The sequence below is a fragment of the Triturus cristatus genome, chromosome 1_1, assembly GCF_964204655.1.
Source record: "Triturus cristatus chromosome 1_1, aTriCri1.1, whole genome shotgun sequence".
NCBI lineage: Eukaryota > Metazoa > Chordata > Amphibia > Caudata > Salamandridae > Triturus > Triturus cristatus.
The window spans coordinates 275,582,889-275,609,028 of record NC_140579.1 but is presented as its reverse complement, the minus strand read 5'-3'; positions in this window follow the sequence as shown (position 1 = coordinate 275,609,028).

The following is a 26,140-nucleotide window of genomic DNA, read 5'->3' as shown; positions in this document are numbered from 1 at the left end:
GCTCACAATCCTCGAGCTTAGTTGGTGCGGGCCGCGGCAGCGCCAGCAGGTCCCGAAAAGATGGTCGATGGACGGTCCGCGGCAGCGCCAGCAGGTCCCGGTGAGGATGGTCGTTACAACGGGCCGCGGCAGCGCCAGCAGGTCCCGGAAAGATGGTCGATGTACGGTCCGCGGCAGCGCCAGCAGGTCCCGGTGAGGATGGTCGTTACAACGGGCCGTGGCAGCGCCAGCAGGTCCCGACGAGGATGGATGTTGTAGAAGGCCGCGGCAGCGCCAGCAGGCAGGACGATGGTTCACAAGAGCGGGCTACGGCAGCGCCAGTAGTCCGTCAAGGCTGAGTTCTCTCAGTGTCTCTCGACTCCAGGATACAACTGCCTTCCTGCTCCGGAGTTGCCCCAGTTATAGGGCAGGCGCTCTTTGATGTCCGGACCCTCGCACTTGGAGGTCGGAGGGCCCGGGATGAAGGTGTACAGACACCCAGCAGGGGGTGGAGCCAGCGCCTGGGGGAGTTGGAGGCGATCGGCACCTGGCGGGGGAAGAGCTCTTGACACTTCGTCCTCCCATTGACCTGCCAAGTGGTCCGCTCACCTCCCGGGTGGATGGTGGTGCCGGGATGTCGGGGCCGGTCAGGCCCGGGGTTAGGGTCGGGGTGAGGCCACGCGGCCTCGTGGTGCAGGGCCCAAGATGGCGGCTTGAACCGGCCGGGGGAGCCGGTGAGGCTGGGCCCCGTGATGAGTAGAGGTCCGAGGGCAGAAGATCCGTCGGGAGACGGGGTACGGGTGCTTTTCGTGGGTTATGCCTGGCGGGCCGGAGCTCGGGCCCTGTCGTGCGGGGAGGGAGCAAGCCCTTCGTGTGGCCTGTCCAACATGCGTCCCCCCCAGCTGAAGGCGGGGAGAGTCACCCATCTCCTTGGGGACTCTCTTCGTCGAGGCGGAAAAAGCGGGACAGGCCATCCGCGTTGGCGTGGTCTTGGCCTGGTCGGTGCTCCACAGTGAAGTCCATTCCCTGCAGGGAAATGGACCAGCGCAAGAGTTTTGGGTTCTCCCCCCGCATCTGCATCAGCCACTGCAGGGGTCGATGGTCGGTTTGTACCCGGAAGTGGGTACCGAAGAGATAGGGCCGGAGCTTTTTGAGGGCCCACACCACTGCGAAGGCCTCCCTCTCGATGGTGCTCCAGCGCTGTTCTCGGGCCAGGAGACTTCGACTGATGAAGGCCACCGGCTGGTCATGACCTTCGGGGTTTAACTGAGAAAGGACGGCTCCGATGCCGTGGTCGGAGGCGTCGGTCTGTACCATGAATTCCCGACTGTAATCGGGGGCCTGGAGCACAGGGGCGGTGCATAGAGCGGCCTTCAGCTTCTCGAAGGCCGCTTGACAATCGGGGGTCCAGTTAATCCGCTTCGGCTGGTTCTTGGACGTGAGACCCGTGAGGGGCCCCACGATGCTGCCGTAGTCCTTCACGAACCGCCGGTAGTAGCCGGTGAGCCCCAAGAAGGCTCGGACCTCGGTCTGGGTGACGGGGGGCTGCCAGGACTGGATGGCAGCAATCTTAAGTTGTAGCGGGGCCACCAGCCCGCTTCCCACTTGGTGCCCAAGGTAGGTCACAGACCCTTGGCCAATTTGGCACTTGCCGGCCTTAATTGTGAGGCCGGCCCGCTGGAGGGCCTGTAGGACCTCTTGGAGGTGACGGAGGTGGTCGGGCCAGTGGTGGCTGTATACAGCGATATCGTCCAGGTAGGCAGCGCTGAATTCTTCGAGCCCCGCCAAGACCTGGTTCACGAGGCGTTGAAACGTGGCGGGGGCATTCTTCATGCTGAAGGGCATGACCTTGAATTGGTAGTGGCCATCGGGGGTAGAGAAGGCTGACCGTTCCTGAGCCCTGGGTGTGAGGCCGATCTGCCAGTAGCCCGCTGTTAGGTCGAAGATACTGAGGTAGCGGGCGGCCCCCAGCCGGTCTATCAGCTCGTCTGCTCGGGGGATCGGATGAGCGTCGGTCCGGGTGACAGCGTTCAAGCCCCGGTAGTCGACGCAGAATCTCAGTTCAGGTGCAGTGCCGGGGGCAGCGGCTTTGGGGACCAATACAACCGGACTGGCCCAGGGACTGTCCGAGGGCTCGATGACCCCGATTGTGAGCATCTTGGCCACCTCCTCCTGTATGCAGGCCCGTACCCGATCTGGTACGCGGTAGGCCCGGTGTCGGACAGGGGGACTGTCCCCGGTGTCCACGTCGTGCAAACACCAAGGGGTGACCCCGGGGGTGAGGGAGAACAGGGTAGCGAACTGCAGCAGGAGGTTCCGGCAGCCCTGGCGTTGCTCCGAAGTGAGGGCGTCAGAGAGCCGGACCCCGTCCACGGAGCCGTCATTCTCCTGAGTCTTCAGAAGATCCGGGAGGGGTTCGGAGTCTTCCTCTGCCCCACTGTCCGTAGCCATCAGGAGGCTGAGTTCTGAGCGCACAAAGTGTGGTTTGAGTCGGTTGGTGTGGAGGACCCGAAGGGGGTTCCGGGAGGTCCCCAGGTCGATGAGGTAAGTGACGGGGCTTTTGCGCTCGACCACTTTGGAGGGACCCGTCCACTTATCTTGCAAGGCACATGGTTCGGTGGGGGACATCACCCATACTTGTTGCCCAGGCTCGAACTCAACGGAGGAGGCATTGTGATCATACCACTTCTTCATGTCCTCCTGGCTGGCCTCGAGGTTCGCCTTGGCCATCTCTCTGAAGCGCCGGGTCTGATTGCGTAGGGCCAGGAGGTATTTGAAGACGTCTGGAGGGGTCTTTAGGGGGGCCATCTCCCAACCTTCTTTTACTAGGCTGAGGGGCCCTCGCACAGGGTGCCCGTACAGGAGTTCGAAAGGGCTAAAACCGAGGGACTTCTGGGGAACTTCGCGGTAGGCGAAGTGGAGGCACGGGAGTAGTACATCCCACTGGCGACGGAGGGGCTCTTCCAATCCCCCAATCATCCCCTTGAGGGTGCGGTTAAAACGCTCCACTAGTCCGTTCCCTTGGGGGTGATAGGGGGTCGTGAATCTGTAGGTGACCCCGCATTGTTGCCAGAGGGACTTCATGTATTTGGATATAAAGTTCGTGCCTCGGTCGCTGACGACTTCTCGGGGGAAGCCTACCCAGGAGAAGATCCCCATTAGGGCCCGGCCAACCACCGGAGCTGTCACGGTCCGTAGGGGCACCGCCTCGGGGTAGCGGGTGGCATGGTCCACCAGTACTAAGATGAACCTGTGTCCTTGTGCCGTGCGGGGGTCCAGAGGCCCCACGATGTCTATCCCCACCCTCTCGAACGGGGTGGTGACCACAGGGAAGGGTTGCAGAGGGGCTTTCAGCTTCCGACCACTCTTCCCGCTGGCTTGGCATGTGGGGCAAGATCGGCAGTGGTTCAGGACGTCGTTCCTCATCTTCGGCCAGAAAAAGTGGGTCACTAGGCGGCTGTACGTTTTATCTTGGCCCAGGTGTCCAGCCAGGGGGACATCGTGGGCCAGGTTGAGCAGAAAGTCTCTGAAGCGGAGAGGTACCACCAGTACTCGACCGGCCCCCAGCTCGGCGATTCTTTGCTCGCTGTATAGCAGGTCGTTATCCCAGTAGACCCAGTGAGTTCCGGTGGAGTCCCCTGCGTTCTGGGCGCTGGCTTGTTGGCGGAGTCCCTCGAGGGAGGGACAGGTCTTTTGTTCCTGGCGGAACTGTGCTTGGGTGGGCCCCCCCTCTTGACGCCACTGAGCCAGGTCAGGAAGGTCCTGGGGTTGCGCGCCCCCTTCGGCCGTCGGGTCTGGGAGGCTGGCCTCGTCGTTGTCTTCTACTGGGGCGACTGGGGGCGGAGGTGCTGGCCATTCTGGTTCTTCTGCTCGAGGGACGGCACGGGCGGCCATGGACCGGGTGGTTACGCAGGCCCAGTCCGGGAGGCCCAGCATCCCCAGGTGCTCTCTTCTCTCAACGGTGGCCCACGGGGAACTCTCGAGGTCATTCCCCAGGAGGCAGTCCACGGGGGCATCGTCCCGGACCGTCACCTTCAACAGGCCGGAGACCCCTCCCCATTCGAATGGCACGCAGGCCATTTGACACATACTTTCAGAGTTGTCTGCCGAGCGGACGGGGCAGAGAATGTTCGGCAGGATCTGCTCGGGCTTCACCAGGTGACAGCGGACGGCCGTCACACTGGCGCCTGTGTCACGCAAGGCCTCGGCTCGCTGTCCATTAATGGTCACCCACTAACCGTATTTCCTGGTGTTAGCGGGTAGGGGAGCCCGCGGGACCATGTCTCTTCCCCCTAAGCACGCCAGGACCATGGCGGCCGGTTCCCACTCTTGCTGGGCCGGCTCATACTCTTCTGGTTCCTCCAATGATCGCTCTTCCCCCAGGGCGGCGGCAGCTACCTGGCGGGGCTTGGGTGTTTGGTTCTGCGGACAGCTCGGGTCATTGGCGTAGTGGCCGACTCGCTGGCATCGGTGGCACGTGACGTTGGCTCGGACCCCAGGACGCCACGGGGGGTTGCCCCGACCGGCCGGAGCCGGGGTGCTGGCCACGGGTGTTGCGGGCAAGGCGTCTCTCCCTCGCCCCTGGCCCCCTCCTCCTCCCCGAGGACGGTGCTGGCCTTGGTTGTTTCTGTTCTGTTCGTGTGGCCCCCTCCGGCCCACTCGGGTGCTTTCCCATCGGTCAGCTTCGGCGGCGAGCTGCCGGGGGTCAGTCAGCTTACTGTCGAGGAGGTGCTGCCTGAGCTCGACGAAGCAGTTGTTCGACAGGTGCTCCCATACCATCAGGTTAAAGAGTTGTTCGTAGGTGGTGACCTGGCTCCCCTTTATCCAACCCTCGAAGGCACGGCTGAAATAGTTCACGTATTCTACCCAAGTTGTACCTGGGATCCGGGTGCAATCTCTGAACCTCTGGCGGTACATCTCGGGTGTGAGGCCGTAGCGGGTGAGGAGGGCAGCCTTCATGTGGTCGTAGGACGACATTTGGTGATCTGGGAGCTGCAGTAGGGCATCGCGCCCCTCGTTGATAAACCTCCCCCAGAGTCCGGCTCCCCAATCACTCCGGTCGATCCGGTGGGAGGTCATGGCGATCTCGTAGGCTTTAAACCACTGTTGTATGTCGTCTTCTCGGACATACTCGCGGACAACATCCTTGGGGATGTGGACTTTTTTCTCGATTGGCCCCGGGGGGTGTGGTCGCTCAGGCACCCCCAGTTCTTTATTCTGTTTCCGAAGTTCTATTTCGGCCAGTTTGCGCTCGTGCTCGAGCGTTATTTTTTTCTCCTCCAGCTCTCTCTGTCTCTGCTTCTCTTCTCGTTCATCTCGGAGCCGCATGTGCTCGAGGTTGAGTTTCTGTTCAGCTAACTTGAGTTCCCCATCCATCTTGAGTCGTGCCATTTCCAACTCGTGCAATCTGGTTCTTTCTCTTTCTCGGATTTCCTCCTGCGAGAGGCCCGTTCCCCGCTCCTCGGGAGCCGTGGCGTTCCCCTCTGGTGTGATGCTGCTTTGGTCGGTTGGTCCGGCGACCCCAGTTTCTGTCCACGACTCTAGGGCGTGCTTTAGATCATCTTTGGTACTCAGGCCGGTGGTAGCAATGCCAAGTTCTATGCAGAATTGTCTCAGTTCGCGGTGGTTGTATTCTTCTAATTTATCCATTTGGAATTTCTCGGTCGAGTTGCTATCTTTGGCTGACATCGTGTTGTTGTCGTGGGGTGAGCTACTCTCTGTACGATTACGCGTTGATTCGGATCGCGCCGCTGGCCACCAATGTTAGAAAGGATAGACGGACCGGGAGGGTCGGCCGGGGTCAGGAGGAGAGGTCTCCGGGGAGAGCCGTCTCCAGCGATCGTACAGACAAGTAACTTCCCCCCCACAGACAGATATCACACACGGATAAGGTTCAGTGTTCTTTATAAGCACTTCTTAAGGTACGGTTGAATGGTACAAGGAGGTCTGGACTCAGGGGTCCCCTCGATTCAAGTCTCTCAAAGTAGGGTAAGGGGTAGCGGGACAGTCGGTCTACCAGTCAGGTAGTTTGGATGAGATGATGATTAGCTCACAATCCTCGAGCTTAGTTGGTGCGGGCCGCGGCAGCGCCAGCAGGTCCCGAAAAGATGGTCGATGGACTGTCCGCGGCAGCGCCAGCAGGTCCCGGTGAGGATGGTCGTTACAACGGGCCGCGGCAGCGCCAGCAGGTCCCGGAAAGATGGTCGATGTACGGTCCGCGGCAGCGCCAGCAGGTCCCGGTGAGGATGGTCGTTACAACGGGCCGTGGCAGCGCCAGCAGGTCCCGACGAGGATGGATGTTGTAGAAGGCCGCGGCAGCGCCAGCAGGCAGGACGATGGTTCACAAGAGCGGGCTACGGCAGCGCCAGTAGTCCGTCAAGGCTGAGTTCTCTCGGTGTCTCTCGACTCCAGGATACAACTGCCTTCCTGCTCCGGAGTTGCCCCAGTTATAGGGCAGGCGCTCTTTGATGTCCGGACCCTCGCACTTGGAGGTCGGAGGGCCCGGGATGAAGGTGTCCAGACACCCAGCAGGGGGTGGAGCCAGCGCCTGGGGGAGTTGGAGGCGATCGGCACCTGGCGGGGGAAGAGCTCTTGACACTTCGTCCTCCCATTGACCTGCCAAGTGGTCCGCTCACCTCCCGGGTGGATGGTGGTGCCGGGATGTCGGGGCCGGTCAGGCCCGGGGTTAGGGTCGGGGTGAGGCCACGCGGCCTCGTGGTGCAGGGCCCAAGATGGCGGCTTGAACCGGCCGGGGGAGCCGGTGAGGCTGGGCCCCGTGATGAGTAGAGGTCCGAGGGCAGAAGATCCGTCGGGAGACGGGGTACGGGTGCTTTTCGTGGGTTATGCCTGGCGGGCCGGAGCTCGGGCCCTGTCGTGCGGGGAGGGAGCAAGCCCTTCGTGTGGCCTGTCCAACAGGAGTTATCTGCACCCACCCCTCACATGTCTCTGGGCACTGCTGGTATTCCTCTGCACCCACCCCTCAGATGTCTCTGGGCACTGCTGGTATTCCTCTGCACCCACCCCTCACATGTCTCTGTCCACTGCTGGGAATCCTCTGCACCCACCCCTCACATGTCTTTGTCCACTGCTGGGAGTCCTCTGCACCCATCCCTCACATGTCTCTGTCCACTGCTGGGAGTCCTCTGCACCCACCCCTCACATGTGTCTGTCCACTGCTGGGAGTCCTCTGCACCCACCCCTCAAATGTCTCTGTCCATTGCTAGGAGTGATATGCACCCACCCCTCATATGTCTGTCCACTGCTGGGAGTCCTCTTCACCCACCCCTCACATGTCTCTGTCCACTGATGGGAGTGATATGCACCCACCCCTAACATGTGTCTGTCCAATGCTGGGAGTCCTCTGCATTCACCCCTCACATGTCTCTGTCCACTGCTGGGAGTGATATGTATCCACCCCTCATATGTCTGGGCACTGCTGGGAGTGATCTGCACCCACCCCTCACATGTCTCTGGGCACTGCTGGTATTCCTCTGCACCCACCCCTCACATGTCTCTGTCCACTGCTGGGAGTCCTCTGCACCCACCCCTCACATGTCTCTGTCCACTGCTGGGAGTCCTTTGCACCCACCCCTCACATGTCTCTGTCCACTGCTGGGAGTCCTCTGCACCCACCCCTCACATGTGTCTGTCCACTGCTGGGAGTCCTCTGCACCCACCCCTCACATGTCTCTGTCCACTGCTGGGAGTCCTCTGCACCCACCCCTCACATGTGTCTGTTCACTGCTGGGAGTCCTCTGCACCCCCCCTCACATGTCTCTGGCCACTGCTGGGAGTGATATGCACCCACCCCTCATATGTCTGTCCACTGCTGTGAGTCCTCTGCACCCACCCCTCAAATGTCTCTGTCCACTGCTGAGAGTGATATGCACCCACCCATCATATGTCTGTCCACTGCTGGGAGTCCTCTGCACCCACCCCTCACATGTCTCTGTCCACTGCTGGGAGTCCTCTGCACCCACCCCTCACATGTGTCTGTCCACTGCTGGGAGTACTCTGCACCCACCCCTCACATGTCTCTGTCCACTGCTGGGAGTGATATGCACCCACCCCTCATATGTCTGGGCACTGCTGGGAGTGATCTGCACCCACCCCTCACATGTCTCTGGGCACTGCTGGTATTCCTCTGCACCCACCCCTCACATGTCTCTGTCCACTGCTGGGAGTCTTCTGCACCCACCCCTCACATGTCTCTGTCCACTGCTGGGAGTGATATGCACCCACCCCTCATATGTCTGGGCACTGCTGGGAGTGATCTGCACCCACCCCTAACATGTCTCTGGGCACTGCTGGTATTCCTCTGCACCCACCCCTCACATGTCTCTGTCCACTGCTGGGAGTCCTCTGCACCCACCCCTCACATGTCTCTGTCCACTGCTGGGAGTGATATGCACCCACCCCTCATATGTCTGTCCACTGCTGGGAGTCCTCTGCACCCACCCCTCACATGTCTCTGTCCACTGCTGGGAGTCCTCTGCACCCACCCCTCACATGTGTCTGTCCACTGCTGGGAGTCCTCTGCAGGACATGTCTCTGTCCACTGCTGGGAGTCCTCTGCACCCATCCCTCACATGTCTCTGTCCACTGCTGGGAGTCCTCTGCACCCACCCCTCACATGTGTCTGTCCTCTGCTGGGAGTCCTCTGCACCCACCCCTCACATGTCTCTGTCCACTGCTGGGAGTGATATGCACCCACCCCTCATATGTCTGTCCACTGCTGGGAGTCCTCTGCACCCACCCCTCACATGTCTCTGTCCACTGCTGGGAGTCCTCTGCACCCACCCCTCACATGTGTCTGTCCACTGCTGGGAGTCCTCTGCACCCACCCCTCACATGTGTCTGTCCACTGCTGGGAGTCCTCTGCACCCACCCCTCACATGTCTCTGTCCACTGCTGGGAGTGATATGCACCCACCCCTCATATGTCTGGGCACTGCTGGGAGTGATCTGCACCCACCCCTAACATGTCTCTGGGCACTGCTGGGAGTCCTCTGCACCCACCCCTCACATGTCTCTGTCCACTGCTGGGAGTGATATGCACCCACCCCTCATATGTCTGGGCACTGCTGGGAGTGATCTGCACCCACCCCTCACATGTCTCTGGGCACTGCTGGTATTCCTCTGCACCCACCCCTCACATGTCTCTGTCCACTGCTGGGAGTCTTCTGCACCCACCCCTCACATGTCTCTGTCCACTGCTGGGAGTGATATGCACCCACCCCTCATATGTCTGGGCACTGCTGGGAGTGATCTGCACCCACCCCTAACATGTCTCTGGGCACTGCTGGTATTCCTCTGCACCCACCCCTCACATGTCTCTGTCCACTGCTGGGAGTCCTCTGCACCCACCCCTCACATGTCTCTGTCCACTGCTGGGAGTGATATGCACCCACCCCTCATATGTCTGTCCACTGCTGGGAGTCCTCTGCACCCACCCCTCACATGTCTCTGTCCACTGCTGGGAGTCCTCTGCACCCACCCCTCACATGTGTCTGTCCACTGCTGGGAGTCCTCTGCAGGACATGTCTCTGTCCACTGCTGGGAGTCCTCTGCACCCATCCCTCACATGTCTCTGTCCACTGCTGGGAGTCCTCTGCACCCACCCCTCACATGTGTCTGTCCTCTGCTGGGAGTCCTCTGCACCCACCCCTCACATGTCTCTGTCCACTGCTGGGAGTGATATGCACCCACCCCTCATATGTCTGTCCACTGCTGGGAGTCCTCTGCACCCACCCCTCACATGTCTCTGTCCACTGCTGGGAGTCCTCTGCACCCACCCCTCACATGTGTCTGTCCACTGCTGGGAGTCCTCTGCACCCACCCCTCACATGTCTCTGTCCACTGCTGGGAGTGATATGCACCCACCCCTCATATGTCTGGGCACTGCTGGGAGTGATCTGCACCCACCCCTCACATGTCTCTGGGCACTGCTGGTATTCCTCTGCACCCACCCCTCACATGTCTCTGTCCACTGCTGGGAGTCCTCTGCACCCACCCCTCACATGTCTCTGTCCACTGCTGGGAGTCCTCTGCACCCACCCCTCACATGTCTCTGTCCACTGCTGGGAGTTCTCTGCACCCACCCCTCACATGTGTCTGTCCACTGCTGGGAGTCCTCTGCACCCACCCCTCACATGTCTCTGTCCACTGCTGGGAGTGATATGCACCCACCCCTCATATGTCTGGGCACTGCTGGGAGTGATCTGCACCCACCCCTCACATGTCATTGGGCACTGCTGGTATTCTTCTGCTCCCACCCCTCACATGTCTCTGTCCACTGCTGGGAGTCCTCTGCACCCACCCCTCACATGTCTCTGTCCACTGCTGGGAGTCCTCTGCACCCACCCCTCACATGTCTCTGTCCACTGCTGGGAGTGATATGCACCCACCCCTCACATGTCTCTGTCCACTGCTGGGAGTCCTCTGCACCCACCCCTCACATGTGTCTGTCCACTGCAGGGAGTCCTCTGCACCCACCCCTCACATGTCTCTGTCCACTGCTGGGAGTGATATGCACCCAACCCTCATATGTCTGGGCACTGCTGGGAGTGATCTTCACCCACCCCTCACATGTCTCTGGGCACTGCTGGTATTCCTCTGCACCCACCCCTCACATGTCTCTGGGCACTGCTGGTATTCCTCTGCACCCACCCCTCACATGTCTCTGTCCACTGCTGGGAATCCTCTGCACCCACCCCTCACATGTGTCTGTCCACTGCTGGGAGTCCTCTGCACCCAACCCTCACATGTGTCTGTCCACTGCTGGGAGTCCTCTGCACCCCCCCTCACATGTCTCTGGCCACTGCTGGGAGTGATATGCACCCACCCCTCATATGTCTGTCCACTGCTGGGAGTCCTCTGCACCCACCCCTCAAATGTCTCTGTCCACTGCTGAGAGTGATATGCACCCACCCATCATATGTCTGTCCACTGCTGGGAGTCCTCTGCACCCACCCCTCACATGTCTCTGTCCACTGCTCGGAGTCCTCTGCACCCACCCCTCACATGTGTCTGTCCACTGCTGGGAGTCCTCTGCACCCACCCCTCACATGTCTCTGTCCACTGCTGGGAGTGATATGCACCCACCCCTCATATGTCTGGGCACTGCTGGGAGTGATCTGCACCCACCCCTCACATGTCTCTGGGCACTGCTGGTATTCCTCTGCACCCACCCCTCACATGTCTCTGTCCACTGCTGGGAGTCCTCTGCACCCACCCCTCACATGTCTCTGTCCACTGCTGGGAGTCCTCTGCACCCACCCCTCACATATCTCTGTCCACTGCTGGGAGATCTCTGCACCCACCCCTCACATGTCTCTGTCCAGTGCTGGGAGTGATATGCACCCACCCCTTACATGTCTGGGCACTGCTGGGAGTGATCTGCACCCACCCCTCACATGTCTCTGGGCACTGCTGGTATTCCTCTGCACCCACCCCTCACATGTGTCTGTCCACTGCTGGGAGTCCTCTGCAACCACCCCTCACATGTCTCTGTCCACTGCTGGGAGTCCTCTGCACCCACCCCTCACATGTCTCTGTCCACTGCTGGGAGTCCTCTGCACCCACCCCTCACATGTGTCTGTCCACTGCTGGGAGTCCTCTGCACCCACCCCTCACATGTCTCTGTCCACTGCTGGGAGTGATATGCACCCACCCCTCATATGTCTGGGCACTGCTGGGAGTGATCTGCACCCACCCCTCACATGTCTCTGGGCACTGCTGGTATTCCTCTGCACCCACCCCTCACATGTCTCTGTCCACTGCTGGGAGTCCTCTGCACCCACCCCTCACATGTCTCTGTCCACTGCTGGGTGTGATATGCACCCACCCCTCATATGTCTGTCCACTGCTGGGAGTCCTCTGCACCCACCCCTCACATGTCTCTGTCCACTGCTGGGAGTCCTCTGCACCCACCCCTCACATGTCTTTGTCCACTGCTGGGAGTCCTCTGCACCCATCCCTCACATGTCTCTGTCCACTGCTGGGAGTCCTCTGCACCCACCCCTCACATGTGTCTGTCCACTGCTGGGAGTCCTCTGCACCCACCCCTCAAATGTCTCTGTCCATTGCTAGGAGTGATATGCACCCACCCCTCATATGTCTGTCCACTGCTGGGAGTCCTCTTCACCCACCCCTCACATGTCTCTGTCCACTGATGGGAGTGATATGCACCCACCCCTAACATGTGTCTGTCCAATGCTGGGAGTCCTCTGCATTCACCCCTCACATGTCTCTGTCCACTGCTGGGAGTGATATGTATCCACCCCTCATATGTCTGGGCACTGCTGGGAGTGATCTGCACCCACCCCTCACATGTCTCTGGGCACTGCTGGTATTCCTCTGCACCCACCCCTCACATGTCTCTGTCCACTGCTGGGAGTCCTCTGCACCCACCCCTCACATGTCTCTGTCCACTGCTGGGAGTCCTTTGCACCCACCCCTCACATGTCTCTGTCCACTGCTGGGAGTCCTCTGCACCCACCCCTCACATGTGTCTGTCCACTGCTGGGAGTCCTCTGCACCCACCCCTCACATGTCTCTGTCCACTGCTGGGAGTCCTCTGCACCCACCCCTCACATGTGTCTGTTCACTGCTGGGAGTCCTCTGCACCCCCCCTCACATGTCTCTGGCCACTGCTGGGAGTGATATGCACCCACCCCTCATATGTCTGTCCACTGCTGGGAGTCCTCTGCACCCACCCCTCAAATGTCTCTGTCCACTGCTGAGAGTGATATGCACCCACCCATCATATGTCTGTCCACTGCTGGGAGTCCTCTGCACCCACCCCTCACATGTCTCTGTCCACTGCTGGGAGTCCTCTGCACCCACCCCTCACATGTGTCTGTCCACTGCTGGGAGTACTCTGCACCCACCCCTCACATGTCTCTGTCCACTGCTGGGAGTGATATGCACCCACCCCTCATATGTCTGGGCACTGCTGGGAGTGATCTGCACCCACCCCTCACATGTCTCTGGGCACTGCTGGTATTCCTCTGCACCCACCCCTCACATGTCTCTGTCCACTGCTGGGAGTCTTCTGCACCCACCCCTCACATGTCTCTGTCCACTGCTGGGAGTGATATGCACCCACCCCTCATATGTCTGGGCACTGCTGGGAGTGATCTGCACCCACCCCTAACATGTCTCTGGGCACTGCTGGTATTCCTCTGCACCCACCCCTCACATGTCTCTGTCCACTGCTGGGAGTCCTCTGCACCCACCCCTCACATGTCTCTGTCCACTGCTGGGAGTGATATGCACCCACCCCTCATATGTCTGTCCACTGCTGGGAGTCCTCTGCACCCACCCCTCACATGTCTCTGTCCACTGCTGGGAGTCCTCTGCACCCACCCCTCACATGTGTCTGTCCACTGCTGGGAGTCCTCTGCAGGACATGTCTCTGTCCACTGCTGGGAGTCCTCTGCACCCATCCCTCACATGTCTCTGTCCACTGCTGGGAGTCCTCTGCACCCACCCCTCACATGTGTCTGTCCTCTGCTGGGAGTCCTCTGCACCCACCCCTCACATGTCTCTGTCCACTGCTGGGAGTGATATGCACCCACCCCTCATATGTCTGTCCACTGCTGGGAGTCCTCTGCACCCACCCCTCACATGTCTCTGTCCACTGCTGGGAGTCCTCTGCACCCACCCCTCACATGTGTCTGTCCACTGCTGGGAGTCCTCTGCACCCACCCCTCACATGTGTCTGTCCACTGCTGGGAGTCCTCTGCACCCACCCCTCACATGTCTCTGTCCACTGCTGGGAGTGATATGCACCCACCCCTCATATGTCTGGGCACTGCTGGGAGTGATCTGCACCCACCCCTAACATGTCTCTGGGCACTGCTGGGAGTCCTCTGCACCCACCCCTCACATGTCTCTGTCCACTGCTGGGAGTGATATGCACCCACCCCTCATATGTCTGGGCACTGCTGGGAGTGATCTGCACCCACCCCTCACATGTCTCTGGGCACTGCTGGTATTCCTCTGCACCCACCCCTCACATGTCTCTGTCCACTGCTGGGAGTCTTCTGCACCCACCCCTCACATGTCTCTGTCCACTGCTGGGAGTGATATGCACCCACCCCTCATATGTCTGGGCACTGCTGGGAGTGATCTGCACCCACCCCTAACATGTCTCTGGGCACTGCTGGTATTCCTCTGCACCCACCCCTCACATGTCTCTGTCCACTGCTGGGAGTCCTCTGCACCCACCCCTCACATGTCTCTGTCCACTGCTGGGAGTGATATGCACCCACCCCTCATATGTCTGTCCACTGCTGGGAGTCCTCTGCACCCACCCCTCACATGTCTCTGTCCACTGCTGGGAGTCCTCTGCACCCACCCCTCACATGTGTCTGTCCACTGCTGGGAGTCCTCTGCAGGACATGTCTCTGTCCACTGCTGGGAGTCCTCTGCACCCATCCCTCACATGTCTCTGTCCACTGCTGGGAGTCCTCTGCACCCACCCCTCACATGTGTCTGTCCTCTGCTGGGAGTCCTCTGCACCCACCCCTCACATGTCTCTGTCCACTGCTGGGAGTGATATGCACCCACCCCTCATATGTCTGTCCACTGCTGGGAGTCCTCTGCACCCACCCCTCACATGTCTCTGTCCACTGCTGGGAGTCCTCTGCACCCACCCCTCACATGTGTCTGTCCACTGCTGGGAGTCCTCTGCACCCACCCCTCACATGTCTCTGTCCACTGCTGGGAGTGATATGCACCCACCCCTCATATGTCTGGGCACTGCTGGGAGTGATCTGCACCCACCCCTCACATGTCTCTGGGCACTGCTGGTATTCCTCTGCACCCACCCCTCACATGTCTCTGTCCACTGCTGGGAGTCCTCTGCACCCACCCCTCACATGTCTCTGTCCACTGCTGGGAGTCCTCTGCACCCACCCCTCACATGTCTCTGTCCACTGCTGGGAGTTCTCTGCACCCACCCCTCACATGTGTCTGTCCACTGCTGGGAGTCCTCTGCACCCACCCCTCACATGTCTCTGTCCACTGCTGGGAGTGATATGCACCCACCCCTCATATGTCTGGGCACTGCTGGGAGTGATCTGCACCCACCCCTCACATGTCATTGGGCACTGCTGGTATTCCTCTGCTCCCACCCCTCACATGTCTCTGTCCACTGCTGGGAGTCCTCTGCACCCACCCCTCACATGTCTCTGTCCACTGCTGGGAGTCCTCTGCACCCACCCCTCACATGTCTCTGTCCACTGCTGGGAGTGATATGCACCCACCCCTCACATGTCTCTGTCCACTGCTGGGAGTCCTCTGCACCCACCCCTCACATGTGTCTGTCCACTGCAGGGAGTCCTCTGCACCCACCCCTCACATGTCTCTGTCCACTGCTGGGAGTGATATGCACCCAACCCTCATATGTCTGGGCACTGCTGGGAGTGATCTTCACCCACCCCTCACATGTCTCTGGGCACTGCTGGTATTCCTCTGCACCCACCCCTCACATGTCTCTGGGCACTGCTGGTATTCCTCTGCACCCACCCCTCACATGTCTCTGTCCACTGCTGGGAATCCTCTGCACCCACCCCTCACATGTGTCTGTCCACTGCTGGGAGTCCTCTGCACCCAACCCTCACATGTGTCTGTCCACTGCTGGGAGTCCTCTGCACCCCCCCTCACATGTCTCTGGCCACTGCTGGGAGTGATATGCACCCACCCCTCATATGTCTGTCCACTGCTGGGAGTCCTCTGCACCCACCCCTCAAATGTCTCTGTCCACTGCTGAGAGTGATATGCACCCACCCATCATATGTCTGTCCACTGCTGGGAGTCCTCTGCACCCACCCCTCACATGTCTCTGTCCACTGCTCGGAGTCCTCTGCACCCACCCCTCACATGTGTCTGTCCACTGCTGGGAGTCCTCTGCACCCACCCCTCACATGTCTCTGTCCACTGCTGGGAGTGATATGCACCCACCCCTCATATGTCTGGGCACTGCTGGGAGTGATCTGCACCCACCCCTCACATGTCTCTGGGCACTGCTGGTATTCCTCTGCACCCACCCCTCACATGTCTCTGTCCACTGCTGGGAGTCCTCTGCACCCACCCCTCACATGTCTCTGTCCACTGCTGGGAGTCCTCTGCACCCACCCCTCACATATCTCTGTCCACTGCTGGGAGATCTCTGCACCCACCCCTCACATGTCTCTGTCCAGTGCTGGGAGTGATATGCACCCACCCCTTACATGTCTGGGCACTGCTGGGAGTGATCTGCACCCACCCCTCACATGTCTCTGGGCACTGCTGGTATTCCTCTGCACCCACCCCTCACATGTGTCTGTCCACTGCTGGGAGTCCTCTGCAACCACCCCTCACATGTCTCTGTCCACTGCTGGGAGTCCTCTGCACCCACCCCTCACATGTCTCTGTCCACTGCTGGGAGTCCTCTGCACCCACCCCTCACATGTGTCTGTCCACTGCTGGGAGTCCTCTGCACCCACCCCTCACATGTCTCTGTCCACTGCTGGGAGTGATATGCACCCACCCCTCATATGTCTGGGCACTGCTGGGAGTGATCTGCACCCACCCCTCACATGTCTCTGGGCACTGCTGGTATTCCTCTGCACCCACCCCTCACATGTCTCTGTCCACTGCTGGGAGTCCTCTGCACCCACCCCTCACATGTCTCTGTCCACTGCTGGGTGTGATATGCACCCACCCCTCATATGTCTGTCCACTGCTGGGAGTCCTCTGCACCCACCCCTCACATGTCTCTGTCCACTGCTGGGAGTCCTCTGCACCCACCCCTCACATGTCTTTGTCCACTGCTGGGAGTCCTCTGCACCCATCCCTCACATGTCTCTGTCCACTGCTGGGAGTCCTCTGCACCCACCCCTCACATGTGTCTGTCCACTGCTGGGAGTCCTCTGCACCCACCCCTCAAATGTCTCTGTCCATTGCTAGGAGTGATATGCACCCACCCCTCATATGTCTGTCCACTGCTGGGAGTCCTCTTCACCCACCCCTCACATGTCTCTGTCCACTGATGGGAGTGATATGCACCCACCCCTAACATGTGTCTGTCCAATGCTGGGAGTCCTCTGCATTCACCCCTCACATGTCTCTGTCCACTGCTGGGAGTGATATGTATCCACCCCTCATATGTCTGGGCACTGCTGGGAGTGATCTGCACCCACCCCTCACATGTCTCTGGGCACTGCTGGTATTCCTCTGCACCCACCCCTCACATGTCTCTGTCCACTGCTGGGAGTCCTCTGCACCCACCCCTCACATGTCTCTGTCCACTGCTGGGAGTCCTTTGCACCCACCCCTCACATGTCTCTGTCCACTGCTGGGAGTCCTCTGCACCCACCCCTCACATGTGTCTGTCCACTGCTGGGAGTCCTCTGCACCCACCCCTCACATGTCTCTGTCCACTGCTGGGAGTCCTCTGCACCCACCCCTCACATGTGTCTGTTCACTGCTGGGAGTCCTCTGCACCCCCCCTCACATGTCTCTGGCCACTGCTGGGAGTGATATGCACCCACCCCTCATATGTCTGTCCACTGCTGGGAGTCCTCTGCACCCACCCCTCAAATGTCTCTGTCCACTGCTGAGAGTGATATGCACCCACCCATCATATGTCTGTCCACTGCTGGGAGTCCTCTGCACCCACCCCTCACATGTCTCTGTCCACTGCTGGGAGTCCTCTGCACCCACCCCTCACATGTGTCTGTCCACTGCTGGGAGTACTCTGCACCCACCCCTCACATGTCTCTGTCCACTGCTGGGAGTGATATGCACCCACCCCTCATATGTCTGGGCACTGCTGGGAGTGATCTGCACCCACCCCTCACATGTCTCTGGGCACTGCTGGTATTCCTCTGCACCCACCCCTCACATGTCTCTGTCCACTGCTGGGAGTCTTCTGCACCCACCCCTCACATGTCTCTGTCCACTGCTGGGAGTGATATGCACCCACCCCTCATATGTCTGGGCACTGCTGGGAGTGATCTGCACCCACCCCTAACATGTCTCTGGGCACTGCTGGTATTCCTCTGCACCCACCCCTCACATGTCTCTGTCCACTGCTGGGAGTCCTCTGCACCCACCCCTCACATGTCTCTGTCCACTGCTGGGAGTGATATGCACCCACCCCTCATATGTCTGTCCACTGCTGGGAGTCCTCTGCACCCACCCCTCACATGTCTCTGTCCACTGCTGGGAGTCCTCTGCACCCACCCCTCACATGTGTCTGTCCACTGCTGGGAGTCCTCTGCAGGACATGTCTCTGTCCACTGCTGGGAGTCCTCTGCACCCATCCCTCACATGTCTCTGTCCACTGCTGGGAGTCCTCTGCACCCACCCCTCACATGTGTCTGTCCTCTGCTGGGAGTCCTCTGCACCCACCCCTCACATGTCTCTGTCCACTGCTGGGAGTGATATGCACCCACCCCTCATATGTCTGTCCACTGCTGGGAGTCCTCTGCACCCACCCCTCACATGTCTCTGTCCACTGCTGGGAGTCCTCTGCACCCACCCCTCACATGTGTCTGTCCACTGCTGGGAGTCCTCTGCACCCACCCCTCACATGTGTCTGTCCACTGCTGGGAGTCCTCTGCACCCACCCCTCACATGTCTCTGTCCACTGCTGGGAGTGATATGCACCCACCCCTCATATGTCTGGGCACTGCTGGGAGTGATCTGCACCCACCCCTAACATGTCTCTGGGCACTGCTGGGAGTCCTCTGCACCCACCCCTCACATGTCTCTGTCCACTGCTGGGAGTGATATGCACCCACCCCTCATATGTCTGGGCACTGCTGGGAGTGATCTGCACCCACCCCTCACATGTCTCTGGGCACTGCTGGTATTCCTCTGCACCCACCCCTCACATGTCTCTGTCCACTGCTGGGAGTCTTCTGCACCCACCCCTCACATGTCTCTGTCCACTGCTGGGAGTGATATGCACCCACCCCTCATATGTCTGGGCACTGCTGGGAGTGATCTGCACCCACCCCTAACATGTCTCTGGGCACTGCTGGTATTCCTCTGCACCCACCCCTCACATGTCTCTGTCCACTGCTGGGAGTCCTCTGCACCCACCCCTCACATGTCTCTGTCCACTGCTGGGAGTGATATGCACCCACCCCTCATATGTCTGTCCACTGCTGGGAGTCCTCTGCACCCACCCCTCACATGTCTCTGTCCACTGCTGGGAGTCCTCTGCACCCACCCCTCACATGTGTCTGTCCACTGCTGGGAGTCCTCTGCAGGACATGTCTCTGTCCACTGCTGGGAGTCCTCTGCACCCATCCCTCACATGTCTCTGTCCACTGCTGGGAGTCCTCTGCACCCACCCCTCACATGTGTCTGTCCTCTGCTGGGAGTCCTCTGCACCCACCCCTCACATGTCTCTGTCCACTGCTGGGAGTGATATGCACCCACCCCTCATATGTCTGTCCACTGCTGGGAGTCCTCTGCACCCACCCCTCACATGTCTCTGTCCACTGCTGGGAGTCCTCTGCACCCACCCCTCACATGTGTCTGTCCACTGCTGGGAGTCCTCTGCACCCACCCCTCACATGTCTCTGTCCACTGCTGGGAGTGATATGCACCCACCCCTCATATGTCTGGGCACTGCTGGGAGTGATCTGCACCCACCCCTCACATGTCTCTGGGCACTGCTGGTATTCCTCTGCACCCACCCCTCACATGTCTCTGTCCACTGCTGGGAGTCCTCTGCACCCACCCCTCACATGTCTCTGTCCACTGCTGGGAGTCCTCTGCACCCACCCCTCACATGTCTCTGTCCACTGCTGGGAGTTCTCTGCACCCACCCCTCACATGTGTCTGTCCACTGCTGGGAGTCCTCTGCACCCACCCCTCACATGTCTCTGTCCACTGCTGGGAGTGATATGCACCCACCCCTCATATGTCTGGGCACTGCTGGGAGTGATCTGCACCCACCCCTCACATGTCATTGGGCACTGCTGGTATTCCTCTGCTCCCACCCCTCACATGTCTCTGTCCACTGCTGGGAGTCCTCTGCACCCACCCCTCACATGTCTCTGTCCACTGCTGGGAGTCCTCTGCACCCACCCCTCACATGTCTCTGTCCACTGCTGGGAGTGATATGCACCCACCCCTCACATGTCTCTGTCCACTGCTGGGAGTCCTCTGCACCCACCCCTCACATGTGTCTGTCCACTGCAGGGAGTCCTCTGCACCCACCCCTCACATGTCTCTGTCCACTGCTGGGAGTGATATGCACCCAACCCTCATATGTCTGGGCACTGCTGGGAGTGATCTTCACCCACCCCTCACATGTCTCTGGGCACTGCTGGTATTCCTCTGCACCCACCCCTCACATGTCTCTGGGCACTGCTGGTATTCCTCTGCACCCACCCCTCACATGTCTCTGTCCACTGCTGGGAATCCTCTGCACCCACCCCTCACATGTCTTTGTCCACTGCTGGGAGTCCTCTGCACCCATCCCTCACATGTCTCTGTCCACTGCTGGGAGTCCTCTGCACCCACCCCTCACATGTGTCTGTCCACTGCTGGGAGTCCTCTGCACCCACCCCTCAAATGTCTCTGTCCATTGCTAGGAGTGATATGCACCCACCCCTCATATGTCTGTCCACTGCTGGGAGTCCTCTTCACCCACCCCTCACATGTCTCTGTCCACTGATGGGAGTGATATGCACCCACCCCTCATATGTCTGTCCACTGCTGGGAGTCCTCTGCACCCACCCCTCACATGTCTCTGTCCACTGCTGCGAGTCCTCTGCACCCACCCCTAACATGTGTCTGTCCAATGCTGGGAGTCCTCTGCATTCACCCCTCACATGTCTCTGTCCACTGCTGGGAGTGATATGTATCCACCCCTCATATGTCTGGGCACTGCTGGGAGTGATCTGCACCCACCCCTCACATGTCTCTGGGCACTGCTGGTATTCCTCTGCACCCACCCCTCACATGTCTCTGTCCACTGCTGGGAGTCCTCTGCACCCACCCCTCACATGTCTCTGTCCACTGCTGGGAGTCCTTTGCACCCACCCCTCACATGTCTCTGTCCACTGCTGGGAGTCCTCTGCACCCACCCCTCACATGTGTCTGTCCACTGCTGGGAGTCCTCTGCACCCACCCCTCACATGTCTCTGTCCACTGCTGGGAGTCCTCTGCACCCACCCCTCACATGTGTCTGTCCACTGCTGGGAGTCCTCTGCACCCCCCCTCACATGTCTCTGGCCACTGCTGGGAGTGATATGCACCCACCCCTCATATGTCTGTCCACTGCTGGGAGTCCTCTGCACCCACCCCTCAAATGTCTCTGTCCACTGCTGAGAGTGATATGCACCCACCCATCATATGTCTCTGTCCACTGCTGGGAGTCCTCTGCACCCACCCCTCACATGTGTCTGTCCACTGCTGGGAGTCCTCTGCACCCCCCCTCACATGTCTCTGGCCACTGCTGAGAGTGATATGCACCCACCCCTCACATGTCTCTGTCCACTGCTGGGAGTCCTCTGCACCCAACCCTCACATGTGTCTGTCCACTGCTGGGAGTCCTCTGCACCCCCCCTCACATGTCTCTGGCCACTGCTGGGAGTGATATGCACCCACCCCTCATATGTCTGTCCACTGCTGGGAGTCCTCTGCACCCACCCCTCAAATGTCTCTGTCCACTGCTGAGAGTGATATGCACCCACCCATCATATGTCTGTCCACTGCTGGGAGTCCTCTGCACCCACCCCTCACATGTCTCTGTCCACTGCTCGGAGTCCTCTGCACCCACCCCTCACATGTGTCTGTCCACTGCTGGGAGTCCTCTGCACCCACCCCTCACATGTCTCTGTCCACTGCTGGGAGTGATATGCACCCACCCCTCATATGTCTGGGCACTGCTGGGAGTGATCTGCACCCACCCCTCACATGTCTCTGGGCACTGCTGGTATTCCTCTGCACCCACCCCTCACATGTCTCTGTCCACTGCTGGGAGTCCTCTGCACCCACCCCTCACATGTCTCTGTCCACTGCTGGGAGTCCTCTGCACCCACCCCTCACATATCTCTGTCCACTGCTGGGAGATCTCTGCACCCACCCCTCACATGTCTCTGTCCACTGCTGGGAGTGATATGCACCCACCCCTTACATGTCTGGGCACTGCTGGGAGTGATCTGCACCCACCCCTCACATGTCTCTGGGCACTGCTGGTATTCCTCTGCACCCACCCCTCACATGTCTCTGTCCACTGCTGGGAGTCCTCTGCACCCACCCCTCACATGTCTCTGTCCACTGCTGGGAGTCCTCTGCACCCACCCCTCACATGTCTCTGTCCACTGCTGGGAGTTCTCTGCACCCACCCCTCACATGTGTCTGTCCACTGCTGGGAGTCCTCTGCACCCACCCCTCACATGTCTCTGTCCACTGCTGGGAGTGATATGCACCCACCCCTCATATGTCTGGGCACTGCTGGGAGTGATCTGCACCCACCCCTCACATGTCATTGGGCACTGCTGGTATTCCTCTGCTCCCACCCCTCACATGTCTCTGTCCACTGCTGGGAGTCCTCTGCACCCACCCCTCACATGTCTCTGTCCACTGCTGGGAGTCCTCTGCACCCACCCCTCACATGTCTCTGTCCACTGCTGGGAGTGATATGCACCCACCCCTCACATGTCTCTGTCCACTGCTGGGAGTCCTCTGCACCCACCCCTCACATGTGTCTGTCCACTGCAGGGAGTCCTCTGCACCCACCCCTCACATGTCTCTGTCCACTGCTGGGAGTGATATGCACCCAACCCTCATATGTCTGGGCACTGCTGGGAGTGATCTTCACCCACCCCTCACATGTCTCTGGGCACTGCTGGTATTCCTCTGCACCCACCCCTCACATGTCTCTGGGCACTGCTGGTATTCCTCTGCACCCACCCCTCACATGTCTCTGTCCACTGCTGGGAATCCTCTGCACCCACCCCTCACATGTCTTTGTCCACTGCTGGGAGTCCTCTGCACCCATCCCTCACATGTCTCTGTCCACTGCTGGGAGTCCTCTGCACCCACCCCTCACATGTGTCTGTCCACTGCTGGGAGTCCTCTGCACCCACCCCTCAAATGTCTCTGTCCATTGCTAGGAGTGATATGCACCCACCCCTCATATGTCTGTCCACTGCTGGGAGTCCTCTTCACCCACCCCTCACATGTCTCTGTCCACTGATGGGAGTGATATGCACCCACCCCTCATATGTCTGTCCACTGCTGGGAGTCCTCTGCACCCACCCCTCACATGTCTCTGTCCACTGCTGCGAGTCCTCTGCACCCACCCCTAACATGTGTCTGTCCAATGCTGGGAGTCCTCTGCATTCACCCCTCACATGTCTCTGTCCACTGCTGGGAGTGATATGTATCCACCCCTCATATGTCTGGGCACTGCTGGGAGTGATCTGCACCCACCCCTCACATGTCTCTGGGCACTGCTGGTATTCCTCTGCACCCACCCCTCACATGTCTCTGTCCACTGCTGGGAGTCCTCTGCACCCACCCCTCACATGTCTCTGTCCACTGCTGGGAGTCCTTTGCACCCACCCCTCACATGTCTCTGTCCACTGCTGGGAGTCCTCTGCACCCACCCCTCACATGTGTCTGTCCACTGCTGGGAGTCCTCTGCACCCACCCCTCACATGTCTCTGTCCACTGCTGGGAGTCCTCTGCACCCACCCCTCACATGTGTCTGTCCACTGCTGGGAGTCCTCTGCACCCCCCCTCACATGTCTCTGGCCACTGCTGGGAGTGATATGCACCCACCCCTCATATGTCTGTCTACTGCTGGGAGTCCTCTGCACCCACCCCTCAAATGTCTCTGTCCACTGCTGAGAGTGATATGCACCCACCCATCATATGTCTCTGTCCACTGCTGGGAGTCCTCTGCACCCACCCCTCACATGTGTCTGTCCACTGCTGGGAGTCCTCTGCACCCCCCCTCACATGTCTCTGGCCACTGCTGAGAGTGATATGCACCCACCCCTCACATGTCTCTGTCCACTGCTGGGAGTCCTCTGCACCCAACCCTCACATGTGTCTGTCCACTGCTGGGAGTCCTCTGCACCCCCCCTCACATGTCTCTGGCCACTGCTGGGAGTGATATGCACCCACCCCTCATATGTCTGTCCACTGCTGGGAGTCCTCTGCACCCACCCCTCAAATGTCTCTGTCCACTGCTGAGAGTGATATGCACCCACCCATCATATGTCTGTCCACTGCTGGGAGTCCTCTGCACCCACCCCTCACATGTCTCTGTCCACTGCTCGGAGTCCTCTGCACCCACCCCTCACATGTGTCTGTCCACTGCTGGGAGTCCTCTGCACCCACCCCTCACATGTCTCTGTCCACTGCTGGGAGTGATATGCACCCACCCCTCATATGTCTGGGCACTGCTGGGAGTGATCTGCACCCACCCCTCACATGTCTCTGGGCACTGCTGGTATTCCTCTGCACCCACCCCTCACATGTCTCTGTCCACTGCTGGGAGTCCTCTGCACCCACCCCTCACATGTCTCTGTCCACTGCTGGGAGTCCTCTGCACCCACCCCTCACATATCTCTGTCCACTGCTGGGAGATCTCTGCACCCACCCCTCACATGTCTCTGTCCAGTGCTGGGAGTGATATGCACCCACCCCTTACATGTCTGGGCACTGCTGGGAGTGATCTGCACCCACCCCTCACATGTCTCTGGGCACTGCTGGTATTCCTCTGCACCCACCCCTCACATGTGTCTGTCCACTGCTGGGAGTCCTCTGCAACCACCCCTCACATGTCTCTGTCCACTGCTGGGAGTCCTCTGCACCCACCCCTCACATGTCTCTGTCCACTGCTGGGAGTCCTCTGCACCCACCCCTCACATGTGTCTGTCCACTGCTGGGAGTCCTCTGCACCCACCCCTCACATGTCTCTGTCCACTGCTGGGAGTGATATGCACCCACCCCTCATATGTCTGGGCACTGCTGGGAGTGATCTGCACCCACCCCTCACATGTCTCTGGGCACTGCTGGTATTCCTCTGCACCCACCCCTCACATGTCTCTGTCCACTGCTGGGAGTCCTCTGCACCCACCCCTCACATGTCTCTGTCCACTGCTGGGTGTGATATGCACCCACCCCTCATATGTCTGTCCACTGCTGGGAGTCCTCTGCACCCACCCCTCACATGTCTCTGTCCACTGCTGGGAGTCCTCTGCATCCACCCCTCACATGTGTCTGTCCACTGCTGGGAGTCCTCTGCACCCACCCCTCACATGTGTCTGTCCACTGCTGGGAGTCCTCTGCACCCACCCCTCACATGTCTCTGTCCACTGCTGGGAGTGATATGCACCCACCCCTCATATGTCTGGGCACTGCTGGGAGTGATCTGCACCCACCCCTAACATGTCTCTGGGCACTGCTGGGAGTCCTCTGCACCCACCCCTCACATGTCTCTGTCCACTGCTGGGAGTGATATGCACCCACCCCTCATTTGTCTGTCCGCTGCTGGGAGTCCTCTGCACCCACCCCTCACATGTCTCTGTCCACTGCTGGGAGTCCTCTGCACCCACCCCTCACATGTGTCTGTCCACTGCTGGGAGTCCTCTGCAGGACATGTCTCTGTCCACTGCTGGGAGTCCTCTGCACCCATCCCTCACATGTCTCTGTCCACTGCTGGGAGTCCTCTGCACCCACCCCTCACATGTGTCTGTCCACTGCTGGGAGTCCTCTGCACCCACCCCTCACATGTCTCTGTCCACTGCTGGGAGTGATATGCACCCACCCCTCATATGTCTGTCCACTGCTGGGAGTCCTCAGCACCCACCCCTCACATGTCTCTGTCCACTGCTGGGAGTCCTCTGCACCCACCCCTCACATGTGTCTGTCCACTGCTGGGAGTCCTCTGCACCCACCCCTCACATGTCTCTGTCCACTGCTGGGAGTCCTCTGCACCCACCCCTCACATGTGTCTGTCCACTGCTGGGAGTCCTCTGCACCCCCCCTCACATGTCTCTGGCCACTGCTGGGAGTGATATTCACCCACCCCTCATATGTCTGTCCACTGCTGGGAGTCCTCTGCACCCACCCCTCACATGTCTCTGTCCACTGCTGAGAGTGATATGCACCCACCCATCATATGTCTCTGT